General features: G+C 35.6%; 1 protein-coding gene across 2 annotated transcripts in view; it reads right to left on the bottom strand.

Moving 5' to 3' along the window:
- Positions 1-19,363, bottom strand: part of FRY (FRY microtubule binding protein) — a 407,062-nt gene that overhangs the window by 14,028 nt on the left and 373,671 nt on the right. The window lies entirely within an intron of this gene.

Genomic DNA, 19,363 nt, shown 5'->3' on the forward strand with positions numbered 1-19,363 from the left:
TTCAGGCAGACACTTGGGAGATTACTCCATGAAACAATTCTGGCTGCATTTTGGGTGCAGACACTCATCCTGAAGTCTGTGTAAATAAAACAGTCATATGACCCTCTAAGGTGCTGCGTCTGCTTTACTGACGATTCTTCTGCTCAGTGCTCAATAAATAGTTGTTTAATTAAAGAAATAAAAAACAGCTAAAATGTGCTTACAAAAGGAGAAATTATAAAAACATTCAAAACTTACTGTGGAAAGAACATTAAAAAGTAATAGTACAAAATGGCCTTGTAAATACCTCTGGAATTTAAAATGTGTTCATTATGTGAGTTATATATCCTTTGAGGGAAAAATAAATCATGAGTAATTTCAAAACCAATTATACTGCTCTTTAAGCTGTATCTGCTTATAACAGCCTCTAAATGCTGCCTATTTTATTCTAAGAATGGGTTAGCTCCTAAATAATGGATGGGATTCTGTGAGGAAAAGAATAGCCTTCATTAGGTAGAATTTCATGGCTTAGCAGTCACTAGTGAAAGTGGTTAAATATGTGGCTTAAACTACACTTCACTGTTCAGTTTTCAAATGTGGTTCCTTGAGGATAAATAGGGCCTTTCTTTTGCTAACGGAGTAGAGAGACCTCAGCTCAGAATTGAGAGCTACTATGGTGACTTAAAATTGTTCCCCTGAATCAGTTTAAGGCGAGAAATGACAATAATTTAAATTTAGGTTTGAAGAAGAATATTCTATTAACAGTATTATTAACAGACTTTTGATCCTACCGTAATTTTATAAAGTTACTAAAGCTCATTTGAAACCATGGTGAATGAAGTTTTCTTTCTCCTCTCACCCTTTCTTTGGCCCTTAGGGGGATAAAATTCTACTTAGATTTGCCTGATCTCTCATTGTTGGAAACCAGCCTAAGGTTAAAGAAGTAGCTACACTCACTAGTTACTCCAAACTAGATCTTTGGTTGTTTCAGAAATACGTTGCATTTTGAACTTTTCTTTATGGAAAATCTCTTAAAATCTGGTACAAAAAGTAACTACCAGAGATTCACAGAAAGATAAAAAACTATTGTTTAAAAAATGTTACCTTCACAATTTAGGGTGAAACCTAGCTATGAAATCTCTGACTTTCCAAGTGTCAGATAATGGTAGTTATTAACTCAGGATATTCCACTGATAGTGTGAGAGTTCATAGCAGCATAGGTTTCTACTTTTGGGCCGAAAGCAGCCCAGAACGCTACTAACAAACTGGCATATCTCAATCTTCCAAATAATATAAAATGGAAGGAAAAAGGGGAAACATGCTAAGAGATATAGTAGTAACAGTAAAAGTAAGGTTTGTTATGGGTCCATGCCTCAAATGGGCAGAGAGTATGAAAGAAAGTTAACTTACTGCCAGAGATTCCATTTGCTACACAGCAAGCATGGCACAGGAAACAGGAAAGGAAACAGAGTACAGGGTCAGTGTCTGCATGCAACGGAAAGCACGGCCCTCTTCCACCAGCAGAACCATCAGCAGTATTAGCATTGCTTGCCCAGACTTGATAAATGGTTGCAAATGTGGTACCCATTCGACATGCAGAGCGGCCCAGTTAAAAACAAGCTCTAGTGGGAAGCATGTTGTTGAAAAAGTAATCTGTAATCTTTCAGATTCTCTGGTTAGTTGGTTTAGATTTTGTCAGTCTTGGAGACCAGAAGTCAAGACTTTTATTGCTTTACGATTGTAGTATTTAAATGTGAATAATATGTGAACATAGTAGAATTCTGAGGTCAGCTGAGTAATGTGAATGAAGTACAGCCCCAAATAAATTATTCCATTGCTAAATGTTAAGGCAGAGTCTTTCATATGTTTGGCTTCATACCTACTAAACTATGACTATCCAATTAATATAAAATATAATTAACAATCTAAGTGGCATTTTATTTAATCAGATTGCCTTCCACATTGAGAATATTTTATAATATTGCTAGATATAGTCATTTCAAAGGGCTAAACATTGTCTGTATACTTCCTAAACAAGTGTGAGATATGACATGTAATTTTCTTGCATTTTATTTTTTATAATTTTTGCCAGTAGACAATTTCTAAAACTAATATAGAACTTATGGTTAGTCAGAGTAAAATAACTGGGCCATGTTCAACTATGGCTACTACATTTTGGTGTCACCATATCATAACCATATAATTGGTTTAAGGAAAGTTTGGGAATGCGGAAAGAGATAACTGTAACCTGACACAATATTAGAAAAATCATTTTGGCCATTCTTAATTATATGTCAATATATCTGGTTCTAGATTTTCAAAATAGTTGAGGACCTATCTGTTTCTAATTCTTGACCAAAAACCTCTTATCTGAATGCTCTTTCTAAGACATTTTCTGGGTTATCAGTTTAATGTATTGTGCTTAACATAAGGTATAGTGCACAAAAAATAAAGTCATCAAATTATTTATTACTATCTTCACACATAAAGCATTACCACTACCAATCTCCACCACAACCAGTCTTCCAAGCATCTCTTCTTGCTTCACCTGTTACATGGGTTTGGCACATTGAAGGCTATTGTGTTATGTTTATTGAGTAGGTTTTTGGGCCCTGGCAATGAATAGTTTTCAAACTTTGAAAGATAAATACCTTTAATATTGTGAAATAGATTATACAACTTGAGATATTTACTATTTTGGGAGAAAACTTTCTGCCTTAAAGTTTTTATAACCAAACCTTATCTACTGACATACAATGTCACTCAAGAAAGGAGTACAGGGCCAGAGTCTTAAGTCTATATATACACAGAATTTCTACTATGAAGACTTTTAGAAAATGTCAAATATGAACAAAATGTTTAGTATGCATTTTAGTATGTAACTACTTCTATCATAGAATAAACTATTGAGAAGTGTGAAATGAAGCAAGGACTAAGCAAATTACAAGGTCTTTGTGAAGAAAATGCTCTCTTTTTACTGTTTTCCAAAACAAGGTTGTAATGCAAGAAGATCATCACATCAGGTAAAGCAAAAATCTCTGTTAAGTAAAGGCAAATGAGCCTTTTTGACTCCAGCTTGGTGCTAAGGAATTTCATCATCAATGTATTCCTTCCACTCAGTTTTTAGGGCACAAAACAGTGTTTCTTGGGAGATGGCCAACATGACACATACCAGTTCTCAGAGTCCTTCTTAAACTCTCCTTTTTAGGTAAGCTAGACCAAGCTTTCTGATATTTATTATCTCAGAATCCTTTCTTAGGCCAGAGGCTGGGACCCAGTTTTCATTTAGAGCTCCAAAAAGCAAAAAAATGCCTTTCTAGGCAATTTTATAGAAAATATTAAAAGTCTCCCACTCCCATGCTAACATTCTCTTATATCTAGGTTTTAAAAAGAACCCCTTTAGAAATTTCAATTATGAATGTTTCTAAGTGACTCAAGGTTCTTTTGAAAATACTGTGGTAATGCCTAAAATTTTTTCTTCAAGCAATGTTCCTTCACTGCTGATATGGTTGATCTATAAATTGGATTTAGAGGTTATGTTTTTCAAAATGAGAAAGATCAAGAAGTCAAGATGTTAAGAATTGATCATAGATAGTGTGGTTTAAAAGCCCCAAATAATCTAATTATTATGCATTAACAGTAGCATAGGCATTCTTGTTTCTCTTGATTCTGCTATGAAATGAATTCTATGCTTATGGCACAGGTAAAAATCTGAGAAGTTTTTGACAAGATAGAAAATGAGCCACAGTGTACTATACCAGCTATTATTTTCACCATCTTTTGTCTCTGAAAGTCACTCATTGAAACTAAACAATAAAATTGAGATAACCTAGCCAATTGTAATACATGGATACATCTAATCTCTCAAGTATATATGAATAATATGTACTTACCTGCTGCTAAATTACATGGGTCTGGCACATTGATGACCATTGTATTATGTTTGATTGGTACTTTTTTGGACCTTGACCATGATTATCTTTCAAAGCTTTGAAAAATAAATACCTTTAAGCTTATGGTGCAGATTACACAACCTGAGTATTTACTATTTCTAAGGAAACATTGACTTTAGCATACATTTCCTTAGTCAGTATTGGAAATAGGATTTCTTACAGAATAAAGAGTGATTGACTATACCCAAAGGATGATGTTTGAAATATTACATTTTAACTGGATAAATGTCTTGTTTTGTTCAAGTTAACTTGTTGTTCAGTCTATATTGGAACAGAAGCTACAGGCTTTTTATTCAATGAATTGATTATGTAGGAATAGGAAATATATGATAGAGTATTACTGTTCAAGAAGACCCTTATAATTGGAATGATGGTTTAAATATAAGATGAAATGTAGTAGGGCTAAATGTCAAATATTGTACTTAAGTCCAGAGAGTCACATGTTTAAGTAGTACTCAGAAATATCTGTTGAATCTTGATTGTGTCAACTAAAATGTATAATGAGTGAAGTGGAAAGATCTCCTGCTCTCAGGGCCAGCTCTGCAAAACTGGGAGGTGGGCTATGTTAATTAGTTGTGGGGCTGAGGTTGTGGTTTTGGTTTAGTTGTGGTTTTGTGTTCCTTCAATTGGGGCCCATTCTTCTGTCTCCCTATTTTATTTGACTTTCTGTGTTTGTTTCTGTGAGTTAAATGAAATAATTGTCTCTCCAAATCTTGAAAAGGTGGCCTCTGTGAAGACTATGTTAGATAGTTTTGTAGGCTTACAAATTACATGATAAGTAATTTGCCTGATTAAAAAAATTCAAAGAAATGGTCATAAGAATGCTTAACAAATCCAGAACTGAATTCTTTGCCCTGAGCAACATTTCTGTTAACTTAAATTACCTAGTAGTAGTCACTCCAGAATAAACTCCATAGGAGATGGACAGGTTAACAGAAACCCACATACTTAAATAGAAGTGCATTTTTTAGTTGTGAAGAGATTTGTCTCTCTTCTTGATATACTCAGGCTGAAAAATTACTGGTAAAGCTGTGTCTCCAATGAGTGTGACTCCTCTCATAAGACACATGCTTTGTTTTATGTTCTGTTGAGTGTGTGCAGTGCCTTATTCTAGAAGAATTAGTATTGTGATCATCAACAAGTCTAAATCATTTACTAATCATGCCTGTATTTTTTAAAAAGTCTTCCCTTAAAAATACGTCCTCAAGGAGGGTCCAAGATGGTGATATAGGAGGATGCTGAGTTTGTCCCCTTCCAAGAACACCTCAAATATACACCTATATTTAGAGTAATCCCTCCTGAGAGATAAGTGAAGGTCAACTGAACAGCTTCTGCATAATAAACAACAGAAAGAAAGAAAGATAGATAGATAGATAGATAGATAGATACATAGATACATGATAGATAGAAAGTTGTGGTTCTGTGAGAGCTCTCCAGCAGCTGAGGGTCTCTCCAGAACAGGAGAAACTGGTGAGCACCATTGTTCATGTCTCCCCTACACGTGGATAGCGGGCAGGAGCTCTCTAGGTTCTTTGGCTAAACTGCCAGGCTGCTGTTGCATGTCCCCTCCACCACTCCTGGAGCTACTTTGAGCATAAAGAGGGGAGCACCACCATAGCATGCACAAATGGGGTCCTTGAGATTGACCAGCAGGTATAGTATGGTGCTGCTGCACAGAGAGAGTGTAGAAGTAGCAAAGCACTGAGGTGCCTGCATGCAAGGCAGTCCAGTCAGAAGATAGTGGGCCACTCCTGCATGCACACATGGGGATGCACCATCCAGAGAAAGTGAACTAGTGGGGTTCTTCTGTGAGCACACACCTGGCACCCCCACCCAGATGAGAAGGTCAAGGAAGTACACGCACATCAGGTCTCTACACCCTAACTCCATTCTGACCAAGGACAGCCAGAACAACAGGGAGCCACTGCATATGTGCATACACCAGGCTGTCCCTCCAAGAACCCACTACTTCTGGACAGACCAGCCTACAAAACTATCTAACATAGTCTTCACAGAGGCCACTTTTTCAAGATTTGGAGAGACAATTATTTCATTTAACTTATAGAAACAAACACAGAAAGTCAAATAAAATAGGGAGACAGAAGAATGGGCCCCAATTGAAGGAACACAAAACCACAGAGAAAAAAATCTAATAAAAGGGGGATAAGTAATTTGCCTGATTAAAAAAATTCAAAGAAATGGTCATAAGAATGCTTAACAAATTTCAGAGTAGAATAGAGGAACTCAGAGAGAGAAAACTTAAAAAAAGAGCTAATAAAATAAAGAAACAAGCAGAGATAAAGAATACAATAACTGAAATGAAAAATACATTAGAAGGACTTAACAGCAGATTAATCAACAGCAACTTTAAAGGCCATAAGGGAGTGGCAGGACAACTTTAAAGTGCTGAAAGAAAGAATGGAATAGTAACCTATTGACAGAGTAGTAAATATCACCCAATAAGAACAGAAAAATTAACAAACAAATTAAAAAATGAAGATAGTGTAAGTGACATCTAGGACAATATCAAATGCTCTAACATTTGCATTATAGGGATTACAGAGGGTGAAGAGAGAGAAAAAAGTGGAAAGTATATTTGAAGAAATAATGACTGAAAACTTTACTAATCTAGGGAAGGAAACAGATGTCCAGTAAGCTCAGAGAGTTTCAAACAAGATAAACCCAAGATATATTGTAATTAAAATGGCAAAGGTTAAGGATAAAGAGACAATACTGAAGGAAACAAGAGGAAAATGAGTTACATACAAAGGAATCCCATAAAGCTATCAGCTGAGTTCTCAGCAGCAACTTTAAAGGCCACAGTAGCAACTTTAAAGGCCACAGGGAGTGGCAGGACAACTTTAGAGTGCTGAAAGAAAAGGATTTACACTCTAGAATAATTTACCCAGCAAGGTTATCACTCAGAATCTAAGGAAAGATAAAAGAGTTTCCAAGACAAGCACAAACTAAAGGAGTTTACCATTCCTAAATTAATTTTAAAACAAACATGAAAGGGTCTTCTTCATGCAGAATAGAAAAGGCCATAATCAGAAATAATAAAATATAGTATGGAAAGAAAACACCTCACTGGTAAAGGCAAATATAATAAGCACAGCGAATCAACTACTTGAAAAGCTTAAAAGAAGGTTAAAAGACAAATTTAGCACAATTAACTAGAACTACAATAAAGGGGAGACAGATAAAAAAATATAAAACATGGCATCAAAAACAAATCGTGAATGAGGGAGTAAAAATAAAGTGCTTTTAGAATGTATTTAGATTTAAACAATTATCAGCTGAAAACAGAATGCTATAGAGATAGACGGATATATATGAACCCCATGGTAGCCACAAATGAAAAACCTACATAAAAATGAACACAAAAAATTCAATAGAAAGATACCCCAACAAAACATGAAAGAAAACTAGCAAATCAAAAGGAAAGAGATCAAGAGAAGAAAAGATTAGCAGAAACAATGAACAAAATGTCAATAAGCATGTACCTAGCGATAATTACTTTAAATATAACTGGACTAAATACTCCAATCAAAATACATAGAGTGGAAAAGGTAGATCAGAGGCATGGTGGTGTAAGGGTGCATCATTTCCTCTCCCCCTGACATTTCAATAAAAGTTAACCATCTACAATACAACAAAGAAATCCCTGCTCAACACAGATGCACACCTGAGAGACCTGTGCACTGAAACACCTAATGGTGGGCACTGGGAATAAATGGGAAAACAAGAAGGGAGGAAAGTGCAGACGGCTGCAAATGCAGCCCTGCAGCCAGGAGCTTGCAACTCCGGCAGGAGAGGGAAGAAAGCCAGTGGAAGCAGGCACTTCCATCAGCTGGAAGGAACAGAGAGCTGCTGGTGGTGGTGGTGGGGCAGCCCAGCAGGGTGGGCAAGTGGTAAAGGAGTGAACAGTATCTGAGTCAGCAGATGCGTGACAGAGCACTGGGCTCTGCTGTACAGTGCCCCACTGTCAGGCTGTGTGGTGGTGTTTCAGACAAAGAAATGGAACCACAGAGCCCTGTTGCTGCTTGGACTCCTGAAACTTGCCTCCTGTTGCCCTTGGAGTCAGGTCCAGGAGCATATAATCTGTAAACCAAGAGCTGTTGCAGTATAATTTCTGTTTCCCCCTGTGACTGATCCCCAGAAGGGGTGCTTGGGGTGGGAGTCCACAGAGGTCAGGGGTCAACATTATGGTGAGGGCAAAACAAACCACACCCACAAGCAGCAGGGCTGCACTGTCTTACTTAAGCTAAGAAGGCATAAGATGGGGAGGCCTTGGAGGTAAAAATCTTGCATTTCAGCACCATCTACTGGATTATGGTAGAAAGACCTCTTCAGAGATAAATATGAAAACAAAGGAGGATAGCACATAACCACAATAATGAGGAGGACAAGAAAGAAAATGAAAAATCCCCAGAAAGCAGGCTGGAACACATGGGAGTATGGGATATAAATAACAGAGATTTTTAGATTGCAGTTCTGAAAATGCTCAACAAGATGTGAGAAAATACTGACAGGCAATTCAGTGCACTCAGAAAATAAATCAATGAGGAAAAAAAAAGTGTTTTACCAAGGAAATTGTAACTTTAAAAAAGAACCAATCAGAAATTCTGAAAATGAGGCATGCAATTAAGGAGATTAAGAGTGAACTACTGAGCATAGAAAACAGAACCAACCAGTTAGAGGAAAGAACTAGTGATATTTAAGATAGGAATCAAGAAATGACAGAGAGAAGAAGAAAAAGGAAAGAGCTCTACGAGAACTGTTTGACTCCATTAGAAAAAAATATTAGAATTATATGCATTGAGGAGGAGGAAGAGAGGGAGCATAGAATGGAGAATCTATTAAAACAAATAGTGGATGAGAACTTCCAAAATATATGGAGAGAACTAGATCCTTGAACCCAAAAAAATAAACTGAACACCTAGTTACATCAATCCAAGAGGCCCTAACCAAGGCACTTGGTTTGAAGCTGTCAAACATTAATGACAAAGAAAAAATTCTCAAAGCAGCCAGATAAAAGAAGGAAGTAATCTACAAATGAAAACCCATCAGAATTTCATCTGACTTCTCAGTAGATACTCTATAAGACAGAAGAGAATTGAACCAAATATTAAAATGTCTGAAAGAGAGAAATCACCAGTCACAAATAATATATCCAGCAAAATTATGAAGGAGAAATAAAGATGTTTCCAGACATACAGAAGCAGAGGGCTTCTTATCACCAGAAAACCTCCATTGCAGGAAATACTCAAGGGAGTTATTCTACCTGAAACAAAGAACATAAGATAAGAACAACACTATAAGTAAGATCACCAAAAAACTTACAGCATAAATAGGGATAATTTGAAATACAAAAACATGAAAGGGGAAGGAGGAAAGGTCTGAAGTGGCAAAAGAAGATGAAGATCAGATGCACTTAAAAGGGGAAAAAAAAACCTACAGTACTAGTATATAAGCAACTTTATTTTTTATAAACCTAATGGTAACCATAGTCAAAATCCCCAAACCAAGAAATATAGCTTAAAAAAAAGAGGAAACAGAGAAAAGAAGTATGGAATACCACCAAACAAAACCAAAAGACAGAAACATAATGGAAAAGAGCCAATGGAGGTACAGAGCTACCAGGAAACAAAAGATAAAGTGGCTACAGAAAATTCTCATACATCAATAATTACCCTAAATGTAAAGGGTCTGAATTCACAAATAAAGAGGCACAGAGTAACAGAGTGGAAAAAAAAAACCCACTCAAAAAAACCAACCATATGCTGCATACAAGAGACATATCTAAACTACAAAGACAAAGATAGATTCAGTTAAAGGTTGCAAAATGATACTCCAAACAAAAACATCCCCAAAAAGCAGGTGTAGCCATAATTATATCTGACAAAATAGATATCAAGACAACATAGGTAACAAGAGACAAAGATGGATACTTTATAATGATAAAAGGAACATATATAAAACAGCTACTCACAGAATTAAAGGGAGAAACAGATAAAAACAAAATCATAGTTGGAGACCTTAATACTCCATTTACAGCTCTAAACAGATCATCCAAATAGAAAATCAATAAAGAAATATTGGGCCAAAATGAAACACTAGACCAAAGGGATATAATTAACATTCACAGAACATTTCATCCCAGAACATCAGATCATACATTCTTCTCCAGGGCACATGGAACATTTTCAAGGATAAACCATATGTTGGGTCACAAACTAGCATCAACAAATTCAAGAACATTGAAATTATATCAAGCATATTCTCCAACTACATGCCTTGAAATTAGAAATGAACTGCAAAAAGGAAATAGAGAAACCCACAAATATGTGGAGATTAAACAACATACTACTAAAAAATGACTGGGTCAAAGAAGAAATAAAAGATGAGATCAAAAGATATACAGAGGCAAATGGGAATGACAATACAACATATCAAAAACTGTAGGATTCAGGGAAAGCAGTAATAAGAGTGAAGTTTATATCATTACAAGTTTATCTCAAGAAGGAAGAGAAATCCTAAGTAAACAACCTAACATCACATTTTAACCCTTTGCACTCGCTTGCTTTTTTCTCGATTCCTTTATTCTAATGCTAACCGTGTCGAGTCACACTCGACATCAGAGTGCAAAAGGTTAAAGTACTAGAAAAAGAAGAACAAAAGCAACCCAAAGTCAGCAGAAAAGAAATAAAAATTTGGAGCAGAGTTGAATGAAATAGAGAACAAAAACCCTATACAAAAAATTAAAACAAAGAGCTGGTTCTTTGAAAAAATTAATAAAATTGACAACCCCCTGGCTAGACTCACTAAGGAAAAAAGGAAAAGACCCATGTAAACAAAATAAAAAATGAGAGAGAAGTCAACACAGACATCACAAAGGATCATACTAGAATATTATGAAAGACTATATGCCACCAAATTCAATAACCTAGAAGAAATGGATAAGATCCTAGAAATATATAACCTTCCTAGACAAAATCATGAAGAATCAGAATATTTAAATAGACTGATCACCCCCTAGTTGGTTTGGCTCAGTGGATAGAGCGTCGGCCTGAGGACCGAAGGGTCCCAGGTTTGATTCCAGTCAAGGGCACATACCTCGGTTGCAGGCTCTTCCCCGGCTTGGGCCCTGGTCCGGGCTTGTGCAGGAGGCAACCAATTGAGGTGTTTCTCTCACATCAATATTTCTCTCTGTCTTTCTCTCTCTCTTCCACTTTCTTTCAAAATCAATGGAAAAATATCTTTGAGTGAGGATTAAAATAAATAAATAAATAAACCAATCAGCAGTGAGGAAATTGAAACAACCATCAAAAACCTCCCCTCAAGATAAAAGTCTAGGATCAGATGGCTTCACCAGTGAATTCTACCAAACATTCAAAGAAGATTTAAAACCTATCCTTCTCAAACTCTTCCAAAAAGTTGAAGAAGAGGTAATACTTCCTAATACATTCTATGAGGCCAATATAACCCTGATACCAAAACCTGGCAAAGAAACACAAAGAAAGAAAATGACACACCAATATCTCTGATGAATACAGATGCAGATATCCTTAACAAAATACTAGCAAATCAAATACAACAGTACATTCAAAAATAATACATCACAAACAAGTGGGGTTCATTCCAGGGGCAAAAGGATGGTTCAACATATGCAAATCAATCAACATAATACACCACATTAACAAAAGAAAGGACAAAAATCATATGATTCTTATCAATATATGCAGAAAAAAGCATTTGATAAGATACAACATTCATTTATGATTAAAACACTCAATAAAATAGGAATAGAAGAAAGTACCACAACATAATAAAGGCCATATTTGATAAACCCACAGCTAATATCATACTCAATGGTGGAAAATTGGAAGTTTTCCCTCTAAGATCAGGAACAAGACCAGGAGGTCCATTCTCACCACTCTTATTCAACACAGTGCTGGAAGTCCTAGCCAGAGCAATAAGGCAAGAGAAAGAAATAAAAGGCATCCAAATAGGGAAGGAAGAAGTCAAACTGTCACTTTTTGTGGATGACATGATTCTGTATATAGAAAAGCCTAAAGACTATACCAAAAAAACTATTAGAAAAATAAACAAATACAGTCAAGTTGCAGGATACAAATTCAATGCACAAAAATCCATTGCCTTCCTGTATAACAACAACAAAACTTCAGAAAAAGAAATAAAAAAATACAATTAATTGCAACCAAAATAATAAAATACCTAGGAATAAACTTAATGAAGAACATGAAAGATCTAATACTGAAAATTTCAAATCACTATTAAAAGAAATTAATACACAACAAAATTGAAAAATGTCCCATGTTCATGGATTGGAATAGTCAACATAGTAAAATGGCCACATTATCCAAAGCAAAATATATATTTAACTAGTGGCCTGGTGCACAAAATTCATGCACATTGAAAGGGAATTAATTAGAGGAAATATTTTAATATTGCTATTTGCCCTTTCTCTATAATAAAAGTGTGAGAGATAAAAGGAAATGAGTACAATGTATATGAAAATAATACATAATTTTATTAATAAATAAACAATAACAAAATGATATAACAACAATAATAAACTCATGATATAAAAACAACATTTATGCAAATAATGACTGATAAAGTGATAAAACTTATTCTAATATCTCCCTGTATACCACATTAAGAGTGAAAACACTTTCAGAGTGCTTGACTAATTTCCCTTGGGATAAAGTATTTACAACTTTAACTTTAACGTCACATGCTCTTCGAACTCGAGAGAAAGCAACATATAACTGACCATGTGCAAAAACGAGTTCAGGTAGGAATATTCCTACTCTGTCTAGAGTTTGTCCTTGTGATTTATTAATAGTCATTGCAAATGCTGGCATCACGGGAAACTGTTGTTGAATTAATTTAAATGGGAGGCCAGTGTCAGATGGGGACAAATCAATTCTTGGAATCAGAACAACCTCTCCCTCTGCAGATCCTGTTAATACTTCAGATTCGATAATGTTAGGTCGTAATCTTTTGATAATAAATCTGGTACCATTACAAAGACCACATTTACTATTAAGATTTCTCAATAGCATGATGATTGCACCCACTTTCAATTTTAATTTATGACACGGCATTCTCAAATTAAGAAATTCGATGGGAAAATTTTCCTTTTCAGCATCATCTGTTGAGTCAATGCAATCATCACTCAAATAGGTGTGAAAATCTCCATCAAGTATATCCAAAATTTCTTCATTTAATTTTTGAGCATGCTCATTTTTTGGACAAAGAATCACACGATTAGATATATTTTTAATATTATCTATAGATATACTATTTCCAAAGGTGGCTTTGATAATAGATCCATTACAAATCATTTCATGGGGGATTTCAATAATATCTATTCCTAAATGAAAACTGCTATCAAGTTTGCCATCTCCAAGTTTTACTAACCATTCGCCATAAGCAGAATCCTCTGATCTCATATTTGTTTTAAGAGACAACTTTCTGAAACATCCCCAGACATCACAGTACTTTAAACTCGTTTGTACTATGGCCGATCGCATAGTATGTGGCACAACACTGAGACATTGTCGAAAATCCCCTCCGAGAAGGAGAACTTTCCCACCAAATGCAACATTCAAATTCATAATTTCTCTTAGTAATCTGTCTATGGCGTTTATAGCATGACTGGATGCCATGGTGCATTCATCAATAATAAGAAGTTGGGCCTTTTTAATGGTTTTAGCAACTTCGCTCTTTATATCGAGTCTAAAAATTGAAGTTTCATTTAATGGAATTAGTAATTTATATTGAGAATGAAAGGTTCTTCTACCAAGAAGTAAATTTGCAGCAATTCCTGTAGATGCTGTGGGTAAAACAGTACCACCACGACCTCTAATATAATGTATTAAAACTTCATACAGATATGTTTTTCCACTACCACCTGGACCATCCAAGAAAAAGCATTTGGGGTGTACAGTTTGATCTTCGATGGCTGAAGTTATAGTCTGAAAGGCTGCCAACTTTCATTATTCAGAGAATTGATCAAAACCTCTGCCTGTTGTTGCTCGTACAATTCACCACATGTATTTGCATTCATTAATAAAGGATAGTCTGGAAGTTTGAAATGTGAACATTTCATTCCATGCAATGTGAATACCTCCTGAATTTCGTTAAGGGCATGTATTTCACAGTTCACACAGGCACCTTCTCTTTGGTGCAATTTCCAACAGAAATCTTCAATAAAATGAGATTTATTCTCATCCCATAATTTGTCTGCAGCAGAAGGACATCCAAACACACATATGTATGCAAAAAGTTGCCGTAGTTATTTGGGCATATTAAGGATGATTGCATCGTCAATCATATCTTTCCAGATAGTGTCATCAAGTAATAATCCTCGGTGTTTAGCAGCTTCATGAAATGTATCATAAGTTACACCTCCTACAGTTGGCAGATCCTCAAAACTTCTTGCACTTTTACATGCAGAAGGAAAAGTCTAAGGTAATATCGTTCTGGTTCTCTAAAGCTCACAGTGAACAGTCTATCTAATACTTTATTCCCACCCTTTTGGCATTTTGTCCACAAAGAATTATTAAACACATAATGCTGTGGAATCTCCCAATAATAATAATTACGTGCATCAGAGTTTTCTTTATTCAAATAGGAACCAAGCCATCAAAGTTGAGTTCTGTCTTTTAGCCCTATCTAAAACTTCAACAAAATCATCGGCATGAAAATACAAATTCTGATCATTTGGCAAATGAATAACTAATCTTATGATTGCATGAGATTGGTCATGCATTCGCATTGCAAAAAGTCTCCAAACAGCCTCAGGAGCGTTCACATACCTGGAGTCAATGAAGTCCTGTACTTTGTCATGATTGATAATATTTTTTTCAGAAATTTGAATATTTGCACAATCATGCCCTTTATAGATGTATTTAAGTAGATATTTGACACTTCTAATTGATGCACAGACTTCAACATTTATATGACAGTTATATTTGAGGCACAAATACGGGTTATAAGAGACAATCCAAGTATTATCAACAATTTTATTTCCAATAGAAATGGTACTACCAGATCTTCGTTTGCATTTGGGATATCCATCAATATTTCCAATGGTCACATTTTGAAATTCTTTTGGATATCCCTTTGAACATTTTCCATTTTCCATACATGGACTATTTGGATTTTGTATTCCACATGGTCCATGTATAAGGTGACCAGACAGTCCCTATTTTTAACAATTTGTCCCGCGTCCCACGGCGTTTTAAAAAAGTCCCGATTTTTGGAAAGAATGCACGACAAGCTAGGGAATGGCGGGAGAACGGGAAGGGAATATACGGTTTTTGGCGGCCATGTGGCTATTTAGCCAGGATATGAGTTTTATATTATTTTTGTTAATTTTATAATGTTAAACTTTAGTAATAACAAATAATTGTTGAGAACTGATTATCAAGAACTGCTTATCAAAGTTCGCATTGTTGATCTGTTGTTAGAATTCGACCACCATTGTTTGGACTTAATGAACAATGGCATTTTTTGGGATTGGCAATGACGAAAACATTTTGTAACTGTCTCTCAGACGATACACATCGTACTGCGTGCTAGTAAGCTAGTTAAACAAGTGATGTCATTACAAATCAGCTATTCAGATAATTTAGGTAAGTAATTTATTTATTTATTTATTTCATAAATACATAAATTTTCTTGAATTTAGCAGACAGTACTTGTATTATTTATATTTTATAGTGGCGGCAAAAAGTCTAGCGCTGGCCTTGAAAGTGACACGACTTACGTTATGGCAAATTCAGAGGAAAAATAATACAAGTTAGTATTGTTATTATTTAGAAAGAAATATAGAATTAAAATTAAAATAATTTTTAAAATATAGTTACTTTATAACAATCAAATTAATTTAATTTATAAACTAACAATAAAATATGTTCATGTAATTATGTACCTACTTACTGTGTTTTTAAGCAATATGTATATAATAATTTATAATATAATTTTAAATTTTTTTTTTAGATTTTTAACATAATGAGTACGAAAAGAGGATGCAAATTCAACGATGATCTAAGAAGTGAATTTCCTTTTATCAAAAAAACCAAGCCATTACATGGTAAAATGTGAGAAATGTAATGGTGAATTTTCTATTTCGCACGGCGGGAAGAATGATATTTCAAAGTACTTGGAGACACAGAAACATAAAAGATATTTAAATACTGCTGCATCTTCCTCCAAAATACAGGAATTTTTTTGGAAAACAACTTATGGAGACGAAGAAAAGAAATTAGCATTAGCATAAGGACTTATGTCTTTTCATGCTATTAATCACAATCATTCCTTTAGATCTATAGTAACTGCATAGATTATTTAGAAGAGTGGACGGTACATTACAATGATATTGAACATTTTCATTGGGTTACATTAAAACAAGAACTTAATTGGAATGATGTACAAAAACATTCGATTATATTACTCAAAATTTCCCATATAGTAATATTTCCAAAAATTATCTTTTTAATGAGGTATCATTATTAAAAAAATATATTGATAAGGAAAAGGTTAAATCTTGGGCATCAGCAAAAATCACAATAGAGAACAAATGGTTAGAAATATTTCATCATTTTGAAACAAACCATGTTCCATACAATAATGCACTAAAAATTGTGGAATACGCGCTGTCCTTACCAGGAACTAATGCTGCGACTGAACGCGTTTTTTCTACGGTAAATAAAGTGTGGACATCAGAAAAATCACAATTAAGTGTTGAGACTTTGAAAGCCATTTTATGTGTGAAATATAATTTAACAAATTCTTGTGAAAAATTTCATGACCTTTTAAACAATGATAGCAATCTACTAAAAATTCACTCAAATGAGAAATATGCCAAAGAATAAAATAATACTATACATAATTATTTATTTATTATATTTGTAAATTGTACTTATGTTGAAATTTAAAAATATATATTACAATACTATTTTTGCATTCTATGAAAATTTTTGTTGCTCCATATAGACCGAATTTTTAATCAAGAACCCCCGCCCGGTCAATGGTGTCCCACTTTACCAATGTTAAAATCTGGTCACCTTATCCATGTACCATATTTGATTTTACAATTTGAAAAAGTCGAGGATACTGGTCCTCATCTGGAATTTCTGCCTTAACTATACGGTCAATGTCATCTTCTGAAAGTAATTTGGACTCACCATCTAATATCAATAATATCTGAGTGTAAGGCAGTCCGCGTTTCTGAAATTCAATGACATGAATCTTAGCTATTACTTTGCCAAATAAATGGAATTTACATACATCTTTTAAAAGAGCGTTCAGCTTAATATTAAAAACTCTGGCTACCAAGTCAGGTCTGTTTTCAACTTTTTGCCAGCATTGTAAATTGTTTGTAATATCTGTCCATTTGGGGTTGCATGTCATGGTTATAAATAAATAGGGCTTGCCATACTTCGTTACAATTGCCATAGGATCCTGATATCGCTGACACATATTTCTGGGACTACCCTCAAAAGATGATGGAAGTATTATCATTTTACCAACCGGCACATTGTCATTTTCAGATCTAGATTTGAGATAATCCATCAAACCACTATATTTTTCAACTCTCCACTTAGATTGGTTTGCTTTAATTTTTAATAGAATTGGAAAATAAATTTCCAATTTATCTGATTGGCCTCCATTTTTGAATATGAATCCACAATAAACTGTTGAGTTAATTTTCCTGCATTTAAAATAGGATTGAACATGTCCCTCACAGAGAGATGAAATCCATAATACTGCATTTGCATGACTCGTGTCCTTACATTTCGTCTAGTATTATTGTTGATTACACTGTTGTCTCTGAGTCTTAATGCAATATCTGTTCCCCAGCCTTTTTCACCATGTGGAAAAAGAATAGGATATGTCATTGCATCTAATGTAGGAAATAGGATACTGATTTGTTTCATTTTAGTGGCACTTGGATTACTGGGATCTGGTTTACAGTGAATAAGCAAGTCCCTTTCAAAAGGAGGTTCTCCATCTTCGTTTCTGAATATGACAGCAACCTCGGTTACACGGGAAAAATTATATCTACCTGGGTCACTGTTACAATCGTATTTAATTGCCATAGTTACTTCCTGGGAGTTATACCTTTTGCTGCTGCTTCAGATTGGGCTTCCTTTTCTACCTCATATAACATCTTGTACGATTTTGTTAATTCATTTATTTCATGCATGAGGTTGTTGATGTTGATCATGAGTCTTTCTGAGCAGCCCTGGTTTTCTGGCATTGCTAATCTTTTACTTGTAGCTTTGGCTGTATCCAAAATATAGAGTTGAGCAAACTTCTGAGAAACACCATCCAAAGGATGTAAAGTTCCAGTACGGTGATAAACTTGTCCGTGTATTCTAAAACAGTATGGCCCATACCCTGATGGCGATGCAATATTTGCACCCATGGAAGCAAAAGCAAAAGAACTATTTATGGATCGAATATTTTCCATGAAATTTTTACTGTCAGAATCTTTGTCATTAATCTTTTTAAATATGCTGGGTATTCTGGAAAACTTATATTATTTGGACAGACTTTCCCTTTGCTACAACATCGAGTAAATTTCCCATCGGATGGTTTTTCATCAGAGAGATTTAGTGATAGGCAAAATTCACATCTAACAGTCATTCCGACCACAACTATGTTCGAGAATTGCATCCTCATGTACTTCATTTTCGCTGAGAAGGCAGTTCCTACCAGTATTGCTAGTACATGTTGATGACTGTTCTCTAGACATATTCTGTCTTTGCCACCACCTTCTTTCAACTTCAAAGGCACGTTGGTCTTTAGACATTTTCTGTCGATGATGCCAGTGTTTTTCGGCTTCAGAGTGACGTTTTTCCAATAGCTGCTTTTCAGATACATTCTGTCGCAGGCATCGCCTTCTTTCAAGATCAGAGGCACGTTGCTCTTCAGACATTTTTGTTGATAACGTTGGCATCTTTCTGCTGCAGAGCTACATTGTATCAACAGTTTTTCTTTGGACATAGTCCCACCTCTCTACTGCCGCGGTCTGAGATACAGGTGAATGAGAGTCCTGGCTGTCAGGCTGTTGAGAGCTGTGTGACCAACGGCTGGTTCTGTGGGGGTGGGACTTCCTCCTACCGGTTGTCAGTTTCCACAGCTGGGATGAGGAAGTTGGGGCTCCAGAGGGAGTGATGCCCTCTAAGCCGCCAGCTTTCTCGCTCTGCTGGACCCCACAGGCGGGCCTTGGCAGGGGCTGCCCGGGTCCCCACGGCTTGGACCCAGATGCCGCCGGCCTGGGTCCAAGCTGCGATCACTGCCTGCCCGGGTCCAAGCCGTGATCGCCACCTGCTCAGGTCCAAGCTGCGATCGCCGCCTGCCTGGGTCCATGCCGCGATCGCCGACTG

Source organism: Eptesicus fuscus, chromosome 7 (genome assembly GCF_027574615.1).
Source record: "Eptesicus fuscus isolate TK198812 chromosome 7, DD_ASM_mEF_20220401, whole genome shotgun sequence".
NCBI classification, from domain to species: Eukaryota; Metazoa; Chordata; class Mammalia; order Chiroptera; family Vespertilionidae; genus Eptesicus; species Eptesicus fuscus.